A 14,975-nucleotide genomic window follows, 5' to 3' on the forward strand; every position below is an offset into this window, starting at 1 on the left:
ACTTGTATATTTATGCACAATAACATCTGTAGCTTCATATGGCATGCATATTTGATCAATTTGAGCAATATTAGCAAGCTACAACATCTGTAAACATAAAGTACTCGTTTGAGGACATCGGGTCTATCGTAATTTTTTTTATCATTTATATCACAGGAAAAATTTCCTTTTTGAGAGCTGAAGAATTGCTCAGTGCGACTCTGACGTTGAAGAGCTATCAGATGGTGAAGAGAATGATCCTCTTGTGGGGGAGTTTGTTTCATGTGGAGCAACTAAAAAGTAATAAAAGTGCATTTTTTGTAAACAAAAGTGCAGATAAAAGTGTAAACATGTTTACACCTCATATGTGGACTTTGGTTTTGACATATATCTAGAGCACGTAGAAAGCAAAAATTTAATTTCAACTAAAATGAGGTCCTACTAATCCCAAATAGTAAGGAGACATAAAAAATGCACATCAAATAAAAGTCGGGGTCTCTGGAGCAATTTGGTCAAAATGCCAAAGGACATGCTAGTAATCTCAGGTATGCACAAGTATTTACAGATAACATCAATTAAGTAATCAATTTGATATTATAGTTATAGTTATTATAGTGGATTTATCCCACAATATGAAAGAGTCGGGTTAGATATTTCTTATCAGTGCTGTTATTGGAGGAAATCTCCTAAATTAAAGTTGTGTTCAGCTGATGAAGACAGACACTGTACTGAGTTACTTCGGATGTGAACAATGTAAGCTCTCACAAACACACAATGGGGAATCAACCCTGGGCACAACTGGACTTTATCAAGTGTCCTTAAAAGGAATGGGAGCATTGACCTCATCCCTTCAGGGCAACTGACCTCATGGTTACATCTCAGTCCCCAATAACCACACACAATGAGGCTCTTTATCTTCGTTTGCTCAAAGCAAATTAGGACAAAAACATTCCAGAGACACATTACTGAGCAGTCTAACTTGCCATTAACTGTGTTCTTGTTTTCAAAATATGAAGTTGCAGTAACAGTAATTACATCGACAATTTGAATGGTTGGTAACAGAGGTCTAAAAATTGTGGTGCTGTTTAAATCTCACACATTCCATAGTGACAGGCTGTTAAAATCTTAAAATAGCAATCTGGAAAGCTTTCCACAACCAGGATCTCAAAGGTCGAGAGGTCACATTCAGACACTTAGACACAAAGGGAGTTCAAACAATGATAAGTATGATGACACACCAAACACTAAATCAAACAAATGCATAAAAAATCAACTGAGATGAGAAGTTATAATTGCTTTCAAAATAAAGTTAGTGTGTAGTGTGCTGTTTATGCATTGTGTGTCAGAATAATTGCAAGAGCTTGGGAAATTCGTTGTACATGTCAGCTGTTGAGAAATAATAAGAGCTGTTATTCGCAGCATGCAGCGGGACAAAATGTATGAAGGCCTTTCGGCTTACTGTATAGACAGGGGATTTTGTAGGAGCCACTGCTGTGGATGCTACAATGTTGTGTCTCAGAGAATGACACATACAGAAGACACAATGCTGTCATTGACTCCATGCTTTCCTATTTATCTGCATCTGCACAATAAATCCATTCAAGGCTCCTGGCATTCTTCTGAGGTCAATGTCTCAAAAGATGGACTTTACTACGGAACTGCACTGCAAACTAAATGCTAACTGGACCTTCCCAGTATTATTTTTAGGTTTTATAGTTACAATTACAGTAAGTCCAACCTACATTGTTGGACAATGTTACATAACTGATGATGAGTTAAGGAACACATCATGGATCCATAATTTGATCTTAAGACATAAAAAGAAAACTGGTTTGAAAATATATGGCACAAATGTGCAAAAACTGTAATCCAAACAACTGTATCATCACATTGATAAATAATAATAAATAAAGCTGCAAGCAGCATTGGGCGGGACCTCGCACTCCATGCAACTCGGGGTTTATAACTGCCACTATCACTATGTCTGAATATTGTCACGTAGACATGTTCAGGGCGGGACTCTTATCGAACACGTGAAATTTCATTGAGATTGGACCACGTATGCTGAAGTTATGAGGACATGTTCAGGGCGAGATTGTTACAGAATATATAAAGTTTATTGGAGATTGGACATTGCACACTGAAGTTATGAGTATTGTTTTATGGCAAATCAGCTTAATTCAACAAGTTGTCACTGGCACGTGGTTCGACTTATAGTCAAAAATAGCTCAACTTTTCATCAACAGTTTGTATGACCACAGAATTCAAAATGGCCAACTTTGACGGCACGCTACAGACACAGCCTTCAACGTACAGTCTCAAATAGCACAACTTTTAATCAGCACCATTTTTTGACTGTACAGACCAATTTTGAAGCAGATCCAACAAATTCCCTAGGAAGAGTTCGTTCAAATACAATGCGAAAAGTTTGCCGAAAGTGAAAATCAAAATCAAAATGGCTGACTTCCCGTGGGGTTTGGGGTATGGGTCCAAGGGGCTTCTTTGTACGTCTCTGCACGTTACATGTGCCTACCAATTTTCATACATATCGGTGAAACGTGGCACCGGGGCTGCTTTTTTTAAGTCCTGTAGGGGGTGCTACAAACATGATTTTTGGTATGTGAGCTACAGGCACCAGTCTACACGTGCCCTGTGAATTTCATATTCATAACTATTACGGTCTCCGCACAGTTATTTACCATGCTACCAGAGCGCCACCTAGTGGCGGACTGTTGACACATTTTTTAGGGAGCCTCAGGGAGCCATGGGCAAGCATCGTGCTAAGTTTCATTTAATCACACGTCCCGATGCAGAGATATAAACTTCTTCGTTTTAAAGAGTGCCACCTTGTGGCGATGATTTCAAATTGTGAACGATGCCTAAGGAAGACATGAGGAACTATGGACCCAAGCTTGGTGTCAATCGGACATACCAATGTGGAGAAATGGTCCACTTCCTTTTTTGATGAAAAATGTACAAGAAGTGCTAATTTTTTGAAATATCAAAATGATTTTAATTACTTATTACTTATTAGGACGGTCCCCAGATGCTACATGAAATTTTTTTTGCGAATCGGAAGTAGTTTCTGGACATTTCGCGCTCTAGCGAAGAAAAATTATAGGCGGAAGTGGGCGTGGCCTATATGGGGAGATTTAGCTCCATTCACCGAACGTGTGGATACCAGGTTTTTTATGATTAAACAACATACTTCCTATCCATTACTCCTTTTATAGGTAAAGGGGCTTTCCATTTCTAAACTCCCTGAGCCAGACAACGAAATGTAAAATAGGAAAAGCCCCCTCAGAATCAAATACATTACAACAAGACCTTGAACCAGGTGAATGACCATCACTGACTTACCGTCAGTGTACACCCAACTCAAGCTCCCTGATTGCAAATATATGACTCACTGCCATTTGTGGTTCAGACATTACCTTGCACATCTGATTTACTGGCAGTACAACCGAGACATGATAAATGGAGGCTATTCCACTGCCATTAACCAATTGTACCTGGTGCACAGTCAGTCATCTGTGCTCACTCAGGGGGAATGCTGCTGCACTGTACTCCAACAGGGACGTATTGTGACGCACTCAAACGCCACTCAAAATTTTCACGACAGTTAATGTCTCAAAATATTCTTGATTGCTACAGAGAATCATGTGAATCTATATTGTTGACAGTGAGAAAATCTGCTCTTTGATTAATAACAGAACAAACGTAATTAGCATTGATTGTGGTATTATGGAATCACTTTTCCCACCAGGGGAGAGCAGAACCTGGATCACTGTTACACACCTTTCAGAGACTGCTACACATCCCTCCCCTCCCCTGCTTTTGGAAAGGCAGGCCACTGCTCCATCCTACTGCTGCTTTCATATATAGGCAGAAACTGAAACAGGAAAAGATGGTTTCCATTTACAAATGGAACAAAGAGTCTTACAGGAATGCTTCGAGACAGCTGACTGACAGATATGGCAACATCAATAAATATACAGACTCTGTCAGGGTATATATGTAAGTCAAAGATGTTTGAGTTCCTTTGTGTGTACATCACAGAAGACACTACACACGAACACTGTGGTCAAGAGAGGTAGTCATGTAGCTCTATTTTCTGAGGAGACTGAGGAAGTTTGGCATGAACACCAGCATCCTCAGAAACATCTACAGTAGCACCAGCAAGAGCTTGCTGACAGGCTGCATCATCAAGGACCATAGCCACCCAGCACGTACTGACTGTTTTCTTTGTTACCATCTGGCAGACAATATAGGAGCATGGATACACGTTTTTTACCACCAGGCCATCAGGCTTCTCAACTCAAGACCATGACTGCTACTGTTGTACCAGGACTGATACAATGTGCAATACTCTGTATACACTTGTCACTTTTACTTGTACACACAAATCCTAATTTTTCATTTACATAGTGTAGTATATATATACTTATGTATTTAAACATATTTATTTTATATTTATATAGTGGTTGTTACAACTTCGACAGGGCTCTAGTGTTTTCCTAGTGTCTCCTTGTATTTTTTTCTTTCCCTGTGTTTTAAGTCGTCCCCTGTCTGTCTTTCCGAGTGTGTCTGTGGTCATCTCTTCATCTGCAACTGCAACTATGTATCAACCAACTCATCATCCCAACCATCCTAGTCTGCTCACCTGACTCCTATCATGCCATCAACCTGCAGTATAACTACCCTGGCTCTAGCTACACTTCGGCCTTTGATAACCTAGTTTTGCTATTATTAAGTCTCCGCCATCACCCACTCACAATAAAAACGTTATCTTTATAGATAAAAGTCCAGCAACTCAAAGTCCAGCATTTGAGTACTGTTTTAAATTTTACCAGTGATACTCAATAATTCTCTATACACTTGTCACGTTGATACACAAAACATAATTTTCATATTGTTGTTATATCATTATTATATATTTTTTAGCTCATCCCATTTTTATAATTTTCATTATCATTTGAGCCTCTTTTATAGTCGAGCCAGTAAAGCTCAAGTCACAAGATTCCCAGAAGGCCAACTTCCATTCAGTCCCATTGGTTGCTCACATAGCTGTTAGTTTTATATGACACCTTAAACTCCATCCATAAAGGATAAAAAGGTGTGCGTCACAGACCCCGCCAGCCATTTGACATTAGAAAACAAAGCTCCCATCTACTTCAGGTGCGATAGAGAATGGAAGAAGGCCAGGGTCGTTCTGTGACTTCATCCTACCTCGGGTGGTCCATCTGTAACACTTTATGCTGCTGTCTGCCTCTAGGCATTGTCGCCATTGTCTTCTCCTCCAAGGTAAGTAACTTTACCTTAACATTGCCCTTTTTTTGATCTTCACACTGCTTTCTACTTCTGTAGTCTTAGTAATTTTTGTCAATACATACATTATACATTTTGTAAATATTTTTTGCGTGAAGATTAAAACTAGTTTTGATACTTTTTTAAGGCACAAAATGCTAATGCTCGCGGGGAATCAGCTCAAGCAGAAGATGCTGCGAGGATAGCCAGGAACATAAATATCATTGCACTTGTCTGTGGGATAATTCTGATCATCACTGCCATCGTTCTCACGACCACGGGAACAATTTAAAGGTACCTGTTGTTGTTTTTTTATTAACTTCCCCTCCCCCATAAACAGTACCACTAAATAGAAACAGATGGCCTTTGTGTGCACACACAAGTTGTATATAGAAGTATAGTATAGTAAGTATATTGTCTGTGTTCATTCAAGTATCCAAAAACAGGTTCTAGGAATGCTAATAACATGATTTGTCTAAGGAGAAATCTGTTCCTGCTTTACATTAAAATACTTGTTTTGTTGTTTGGTTTCAATATCTAGACACTGCAACATTAATGTTTTTGTGGTATATATATATATATATATATATATATATATATACATGTTTTGTGTGTGTATATATATATATATATATATATATATATAATGTGATGCAAAGTAATGCTAAAAAATTATGCTCTAGGAAAAGTTAAGTCGTATATGACAGATAGCAAAACAATAGTCTTTCTTTTGATATCTGTCATTCACGCATGCTTACTCATAATTTCCTTGCTGTCATATTTTGGGGCTGTGTGATATCAGCTGCATTGTAAGACTATCTTCTTGCTGCTGTCTTTTAAAATATAATTCTCTCTCTCATCAGCTTCATCATTTCTTCAGCCCATGAGCCTCAACAGACCACCACCAGTCTCTGGACTCCATAGGGGGATCTATCTTAGACATCCCTCGATTGCAAAATGAGAGTATAAGTGCCGAAGACTTTCTGTCAAGACATCAATCATTTGTTCTTCTGTTATAATAAACAATTATCTTACTTCCTTCACATGTCTCTTCTGATTCAACTGAGTTCACTTTACCAACAGTGTCTCTCCTGTCCATGCCAATTACTAAAATAAGGGCTGTAAAGCTTTTGTATCAAAGTTACAACATTAATTATTGATCTTACGTCAATACAAAAGACAACAAAGCATAATAGCCTCACTCCTCAACTCAAAATTTGTTAAATTAATGCACTTTCATAAGCTCATATGCAATCCAAATGTGAAATCCGAAAGAATGAGAAACACCACAGTGAGAATTCCTTGAGCAATAAAAATGGAGTCAAATGGAGTCCAATGATGTAGTAAAGTGATATCAGTTTATAAGTCTAATATGCTCCATGGGTGGCATTGAGACTTGTCAAGACTTCCAGATGTCAGCAAGAGGAGACTGATATGTATTGCATCATGTTATTATCAAACCCTTTCAATGTGTCCCAGACTTCCTGAACTCTCTAACAGTCCATTAATAGAGGGGCTGTGTCTTATCATCATTGCAATAAATAATTGGACGGTTTTATGTTGTTACACAACAGCTCTAACATGAAGTCTTCCCACAGATATCAGTAATCAAACATCCTAATGTTCTCTGAGAGATACATTTTTCAATTAACTCTGTGCCTTCATTAAGTATTTAAGTAACAAGTATGTATTATTTTGTACATTAGTTCCCTTTTAGTGACTGTTCTGGATGTTCCCCAGATTAAGTTGACACCCTCTTTATTTAGTTGGATCATTATTTTCTTGGGTGGGGAAAAGATTTTTGCAAGGAAAAGGAGCTTGATAGAATGAAGGTTTTAACACTCACTTGTTTTGTAATTAGATCTTTAGATTAGATTCCCATTTTAGTACCTCTTCTTTAATTCCACTATCACTCTTCGATCCAACTCCTTCAGTTGTGTTGTTATTTAGTTGTGCTCCAGATGCATTTTCATATAAAATATAAAAAATAAAGTATCCATCTCTGCCTGATTTTTTATAACAACGGTAATGTTGTGTAAGCAATAGCTATGAATTAATGTGCATGGTCTGCACAAGTTCTAGCTTAAAGGCTGCGATTGTTTCTAGGTTTAATTAGAGGGCTGGTGTGCCAGTTGCAGGGACATGCCAACAGGCAGTTGGGGAGGAGGAGGTACATTAGGGGCAGAGCCAAGTGCTGGCTGCGAGGCTGCTGCTGCTGCATGGGCAGCTGAGAGTCAGGTTGCTGCTGCAGGGTCAGTGCCTGAAATGGGCCACTACTCACAGGTACCATGAGTACCCTTATTTCTCACTGTATACCACCACCTCCTGGTGAATCTAGGTAAATACTTATGTAACACTTAATTTCTTTCCCACCGGCATTCTACAAATACCCGCCCTACTCTGCCTCTAATTGGCTAATGTTTGTTTTTCTCCATTGGTTTGGTTGATTTGGTTTAGGCATGAGGAGTGAGCTGGTTAGTTGCAAGATCAAAAATGTCAAAGTATGAGCAGAATATGGATGGGAAAGAAATAATGCGTAATTTCATCTCTGTGTACGCATAGCTAAACCGTACTGAAAATTAAAGTTAAAAAGTTAAAATGGATAAAAAAATACACCTAAACTATTGGTTAGGGGCAGGGCAGGGGCTAGCTGTAGTTGGCTGTAAAGTTGCTGCTGCAAGGCTGCAAGGCTGCAAGGCTGCGCATTTATGCCACACAGGCTGCACTGACCCCACTGACTTGCAGTCACATCACATGGCAACCAGATGTAGTACTTGTTGTTTTTTCTAGAGTCACGACTCTGAGAAACTGTACTACATTAAAAAAATATTTGTTTAATGAACTTAATATAGTTATGTTAACAATTTCCACAAAACTGTGTTGTGTTCAAACTAATTTAATACTATAATTACAGAGAAAATAATGAACTTATGTGAAACCAACAAGACTGTATTAAGTAACTTCAATATTATCTGGTCAAGTTATCCTTAATTGATCAGGCAGTGTTCAGCTAACTAAACAGGCATTCATTACACTGACCTAACTCACTAATTTATGTGTAACTCAGCTGCATTGAGTAACACTAATTGAACAACCCCTTGTAGTTCCAACTAAACTGACTTGAATAATCAGTACTTACATAGTTTTCATTGTTATCAAGCTAGTGAATAATGTTGGACTTACTAAACCTAGTTATGTCAACAATTTCCACACAATGTAGTTAAGTAAATTCAAATAATAATTTATTTTTTTTTTTTTTAAAATTATTTTTTTTTTAATAAAAAAAAAAAAAAACAAAAAAAAAAAAAAAAAAAAAATTAAATTTTAAAAATTAATTTTTTTTTTTTTTTTATTTAAAATTTTTTTTTTTTAATAAAAAAAAAAATTTTTTTTTTTTTTTTTTTTTTTTTTTTTTTTTCTTTTTTTTATATAAAATTTTTTTTTTATTTTTTTTTTTTTTTTATAAAAATTTTTTTTTTTTTTAATTTAAAATTTTTAAAAAAAACCAAAAAAAAAAAAAATTTTTTAAAAAAAAAAAAAAAAAAAAAAAAAAAAAAAAAATATTTTTTAAAAAAAGGGGGGAGAAAAAAAATTTTTTTTTTCCCCCACATATTTATAACACTTTAAATAAAAAAATAATATATTGTTTTTTTAAAGATCCATCCTATTCATGTAGAACCATCTACATGAATAGGGTGAACAAATGTCAAGTAAAAATACTTCAAAATTATCTTTTCCTCCCTGCCACTTCAGCATTGTAGGGGTAAAAAAAACAAACAAATCAGTGCAGTGTTTTCTAAAATTAAATCACAAAGGGAAAAAAAGGAAAAATAAAAAAGTAGTCCAACGTACATTTTCAACAGACAGTACCAAATCTTATGAACAGGAACTTGGTCAACGTTTGATCACAGCACCATAAACACGATTTCGATTTGATTCTCTCATCCTCCTTGCTACAACTTTCAATATTCACCCATCACTCTCCATTTCACATTGTTGATCTCCACTTCTGCAGCTGACGTGAATTCAAACTTCTCATTTGTGTTTTTCAAGTTTGTTATTGTCTCTTTTTGTAAACATTTTCTCAACTCTGTTAAACATTTAGTGCATCTGATCCACTCTTCACAGTTCACAGTTCAACATGCAGATCCAAAAATCTGTTTTCTGCCAGATGGTTTGGGATGGAATTTGTCCTCCAAGTTTCCTCTGTGCTGCTCAGGAGCACTACACTCTAAAATGTTCCTTCAAATAGTTTGTTCTTTAGCACTTGAGCCTTTGTTGAAAGTTTGTTGCCATCTAGTTCCATCACAAGTTTTTGCAGAACCTCAAATGTGTACTTCAGGTTTGTTGGATAGCTCAGGTCCAGTGAGTACATGAGGCCAAACAAAATGGCGACTGCATTTGCAGTGTTATCAAGGTCATGGAGCACTTCCACACCTTCAATGATTATTCCAACATCTGCCAGGCCATCTGTAGACTCTGCACCTTCCATCTTTATGGCAAAGATTCCCAGGACTGTCTGGTCCATAGCCTCCTGGTTGTCTTCAACATCCTCAAAAACAGAACAAATACACCTTCAGTTACAATATACACACCATTTATTATCCATCCAGCCTCCAATAATACCTTAAGACAGTAGTTCACAAACTGCTTTTAATGTGATTTCAATGAGGGAATTTTACTATGGAAGCATGTCCCAAATCTTTCTGTCTGTTAGAATGTCAGGCAATCTGATGCATTTTTCTTGTTGTCCATAAATGTCATGTTTGGATCCAAGACACTAAGGAACTGCCTACTAAGAAGTTTTGTGTGTGTACCCTAAGCCTGCATGATATCTTATTCGTCTGTGTGATAGACTTGTCAAAAACTTCTAAAATAACAATCACATTTTCAGTTTCTGGAGAGAAAGTACAGTAGAAACCAAAGGCCAAAATACTTACCATGTACTCTCTTATGAGATTTTCAGGGTCTTCATTGAGGTAAACCATTAGTGCTTTCAGTACACAGGCTCTTCTTGTTTCAACAGCATCATTCTACAGCAGAGAACAAGGGAAGTGTGTAAGAGTAGTTATATTGGTATTGCATTGTGCAGCAATTACCACTACAGATCATCACTGCTCAGCCAAACTGGTAAGACTACTAATTTTCCGCCCTACAGTGGCCAGCTGGTTCGTCTTCATCATAAAAATAAATTAAATAAAAAGTACCTTATCCAAGTCTGCCATGATAGTCCTTATTTTCCGCCCTGCTGCTCCTCCTTTTCTTTGAAGATTGTAATCAGCCGTGTAGAATGATGATCCAGCTGTTGCATGAATTTCGATCTCAGTGGTACAGTGGTGATGCGAGTAAACTCTGCTTCTACCTACAGACATTTAACAAAGTATAAAAATATCAACACAATACAGCTCAAAGGCAATAATAATCAAATTACTGGACTAACGAAATGTTATTGTGACTTCCTAAGATGAAAATTTTGTCACATGATCAGGTATTGTGTGGATCATTAAATTAATGCAATATAGGACAACAACAAGGATATCCCTTAGTTATTTTTCCCAAAAGTTATAATTTTCACAGATATGATTCTGTTACCCAGTTCCAATGACCACCACATGCTTGCAGTCCAACAAATTTGACACAATGCTTTTCTGGAAAATTACATCACATGAATAAAGACAGTTCACCTTGCATTTAATAAATTCATAATTCTAATTTTCACCTTTGGGTGAAGATTAGAGCAGCAAATAATCTTGAGATTTTTTTACAGACAAAAAAATGCCAAAATTGTCCAGTTTCCCTCTTACTCTGAGTGTCTGTGTTGTGAGTAAACAGACATTTGAAGACATAATTTTTATGATCAAATTGATGAAAATAATCTGTTGTTGCAGCCCTAGTGAAGATTCCTTTTAATGTCATCCCTTCACCCCCTAAAATGTAAAAAACTTAGTTATGACTGACCTCCTGCTCAGAGAAAAGAGCTGGCCACCTTCTTTTGAATTCAGCAATGAAAGGCTTTTCTTCAATCACTTCATGCCGCCTGTAAGCAAATGTCTTCTCCATTTTCTCCTTAACCACCTGTTGGTTGTTGCTCTTTCTTACTTCGGACAATAATGCCAGTCTCTCTTCCTCAAGGCTCTCTTGGGATTGTCCTGTTGGATAATCTGGACAGTAGTTCACTTCTGCTCTTCTAGCTTTCTTCACTTGATTTGGAGATGTGCGTGGATCACCTTGTTTACGCTTGAAGGAATTCACATTCAGCTCGGAACATCCGATATTGCGCAGTTTTGTGCGGTAGTTTGCCATTTTATATTTCAAGCTTATTTTCCACCCATAAAAGCCAGAAACAGAACCTTGCTCCTTTAAACATGGTTTTTTTCTTGAGTGTTTTTCAGCTACTGCATCAAATTCAGCATTGCACAGAAATTCAGCTTTAACTAAATTATTATTTCCCGGGTAAGTTTTATATTTGATTATCTGGGATGCCAAACTTTCAAGAATGTCTGACTTCATTCTTGGACTTGGACTGAAGAGGATACCATTATTTTGAAAGTCAGTATTAGCACGCTGGAGTTGGAGCTCGACATCATAGACGAACTCAGGCACAGGAAAGACATCTGGCCATGGCTCACATCTGAGGGACGATGATGATGAGCTAGAGGATGAGAGAATGTCAGTGTCCACAGATGAAATGGAAGCAGTCTCATCCAGACTGGGTTCCACTGAGATAAGGGGGGGAACACTTGGGAGGTAAATCAGTTTGAGAGTAGCTTTGTTTTGAATGTCTGAGGTGGACTTCAGGTTTATGAACTCATCAAAGTCACTGTCCTTGTATTGCAGTCTGAAGTCTCCTGCCACCTCACATTGTCTCTTTGACTTTTGGCCTTTTTTTTCCTAAACAGAATTTTTTATTCCTGAAGCATTTTATTTTGGAAGAGTTATTTTTCAAGGATGATGCGAAGCACTGCCGGTGTAGCCATATGCTTGACAGGTTATTCTGAAGAAAAAGCAAAAAAAATTATTAAAACCATATGTACATAGAAGTCTGAGCAGACAGCATTCATTCATCATCAGTATGACTATCATGGGGATTAAAAAGCATAGGGATAGTGTAAAGAAGGTATCCCTCAGAAAGAATGACGCACAAAAGTCAGACACTTGCTTCTAAATTAGCTTACTGTTTATTGTGAATCTTGATTTTATATAAAATTTAAAAAAATTTTTTTAAATATTATTTTATGATAGTGCAGTGTAGTGTCATTGTATGATGTTCATTCTGGCTCAAATAACCTCCTCCTGAAGCCACAAAAAAACCTATATCTTCTTCTGACACATTAAGAGGCACTCATGTTCCTGTGTAAAAATAGCTGTCTTTGAAGAGTTATTTTGTGTATCATTTTAACCTGTATTCCCATAAAAACGGTCAACATCAAATAATAATCAAGAATAATTACCAGACACGTGTATGTATCTTTTAAGGGTTACCATTCGGGGGTTCCACAATTTGTAGGTCAACCAGGGGATAGTAGTCAATCAGTTCACTTAATTCAGCCAACACAATCTCTGTTGCTGAGGATGCTTGTATCTCAAAAAGCGCTCTGTAGTGCTCTCTGAATTATTTTTATTTTTTTTATATATAAATAAAAATGTTTTTTCCAATATACATATTTGATCTATCCCAAAAATTCAGGCAATTCACCAACTTATCCTTTCACAATTACCATTTCCAATTGTTTTGCGTATGCAAAATGCCATTGGTTTAGGCACCTGAGAAGTGAGCTGTGTTAGTCTTGCAAGATCAAAAATATAGCTTCAAAGTAGTGAAGCAAAGAATACCCTGGCATGGGAAAGTTTTTTTTCCAAACAAATTAACTAAATAATGCTTTTTTAAATCTTTATTTTTTATTTTTTTTTTTTTTTTTTTTTTTTTTTATTTTTTTTTTTTTTTTTTTTTTTTTTTTTTTTTTTTTTTTTTTTTTTTTTTTTTTTTTTTTTTTTCTTTTTTTTTTTTTTTTTTTTTTTTTTTTTTTTTTTTTTTTTTTTTTTTTTTTTTTTTTTTTTTTTTTTTTTTTTTTTTTTTTTTTTTTTATTATTATTTTAATTTTTTTATTTTTTTTTTTTTTTTTATTTCCCCAACCCACAAAAAAAAAGTAAATTTGAACATCTGTGGATACTCTAAAGGTTATGCCTAGATTTATTTCTTTTGTAACTGTACTACTTTCCTCATTTGTCATCAATTTTTTATGGATTAGATGTTTGATATTCAGTGTAAAGCAGAATTTAACCAAAAGTTAACAGTTAAGTTTAGGTACATTAACCATTAGCTATAGAAACAGGAAGGTTTAATGACCTCCCTGAGGAGAAAATGTGTGATTTAGGTGACGATCAAGTCCAATTCATTTTATTGTTCAATTGCTACTCAAAGTTGTAAATCCATTTTCAAGTCTCCTCTATGTATAGTTACTCGCACCGTAAAGCTCAAGATCCAGAAATGTCCATTTCTGTTAAATCTCAGATAAGTGGTGTCTATTTTCTCTCCATTGGTCGCTATTGCTCTCATGCAGCGCCTTAAACCACACCCATGAAGGATATAAAGGTGTGGGTCATAGCCTCACCAGGCACTGGATCCAGACACTTGCAAACAAAGTATAACTCCCATTCACTTCAAGTGAGACAGAAAATGGAAAGCCAGAGCCGTGGTGTGGCTCCATCCTACCTGGCATGGTCTATCTTTAACACTTTATGTTGTTGTCTGCCTCTAGGGATTGCTGCCATTGTCTGCTCCTGCAGGGTAAGTGACTTTTTCTGAACTTCAAACTTTTTAAAATCTTCATACTGCTTGTATCCTTCTATTATTTTTTATTGTTTTCCAACATTATACATTTTGTAAATACTTTTTTTTCTAGTAAACTGAATTACATGTAAATTAAAATTAATTTAGATCTTTTTTTTTAAAGGCACAAAATGCTAATGCTCTTGGAGAATCAGCTCAAGCAGAGGATGCATCAAGGACAGCCAAGATCCTAAATGTCATTGGACTTGTCTGTGGAATCATTTTGATCATCATTTTCATCGCTCTCAAAGCCACACAGCATTAAAGATGTTGGTTAATGTCCACAGATTCTTTGGAATTTCAGCCAAGCTTTTTATACAATGAACTTCCCATCCCCCTCCCACAGGATCACTAAAGAAAAACAGATGTCTGCATGTGCCTGCATGCACAGCCATAACCTGATCCTAGGCATAGTGATTGTAAAAACCAAAAACATAATTTGCCTAAGGAGAAAGTCATTCCTTTTTAACAATGAATTACACATGTTGTTGTTTGGTTTTGATCAAATAAACAATGCAACGTGAATGTTTTTGTGATTGTTGATTACAAGAATCAAAGCAATGTCAATGTTCATTTAAAGGTTAGGATGGGAAATAATGCTGCACAAATAAATTCAAAAAAGAGAAGAACAAAACCAACAATTGAGTTTACTTTAGCGGCAGTGTCTTTTCTTTCTGGCAAACAGTATGCCACTGACTAAAAAGGGACAGTAAACCAGAGTGAATACCATACTTTTCACTGACTAGACACAAAAGTTGCAGATGTTTGGGCTGAATTTTTTTTATCAAAGTTACAAAATGAATAATTAATCTTACCTCAATACAAAAGGAAACAAAGCAAAAAAGCCTCACCCTCGACT

General features: G+C 36.2%; 1 protein-coding gene and 2 long non-coding RNA genes across 3 annotated transcripts in view; 1 reads left to right on the forward strand and 2 right to left on the reverse strand.

Moving 5' to 3' along the window:
• ttc12 (tetratricopeptide repeat domain 12) overlaps window positions 1-7,375 on the reverse strand; it is a 29,297-nt gene extending 21,922 nt beyond the window's left edge. Inside the window, exon 1 of the mRNA XM_051398309.1 lies at window positions 7,133-7,375. The gene's annotated coding sequence lies outside the window, so the exon portion shown is untranslated. The remainder of the gene's footprint in view (window positions 1-7,132) is intronic.
• Window positions 5,122-6,329, forward strand: LOC127362528 (uncharacterized). Its single transcript, XR_007884475.1, has 3 exons — window positions 5,122-5,283; window positions 5,435-5,580; window positions 6,150-6,329. It is a non-coding gene; the product is annotated as an uncharacterized LOC127362528 (long non-coding RNA).
• Window positions 7,376-10,600: 3,225 nt separating the features above from the next.
• LOC127362143 (uncharacterized) lies at window positions 10,601-11,648 on the reverse strand. Its single transcript, XR_007884387.1, has 2 exons — window positions 11,245-11,648; window positions 10,601-10,648 (listed from the first exon to the last, which is right to left on the reverse strand). It is a non-coding gene; the product is annotated as an uncharacterized LOC127362143 (long non-coding RNA).
• Between the last annotated feature and the right edge of the window lie 3,327 nt (window positions 11,649-14,975).

This window comes from Dicentrarchus labrax, unplaced genomic scaffold (assembly GCF_905237075.1).
Source record: "Dicentrarchus labrax unplaced genomic scaffold, dlabrax2021, whole genome shotgun sequence".
Taxonomy (NCBI): domain Eukaryota; kingdom Metazoa; phylum Chordata; class Actinopteri; family Moronidae; genus Dicentrarchus; species Dicentrarchus labrax.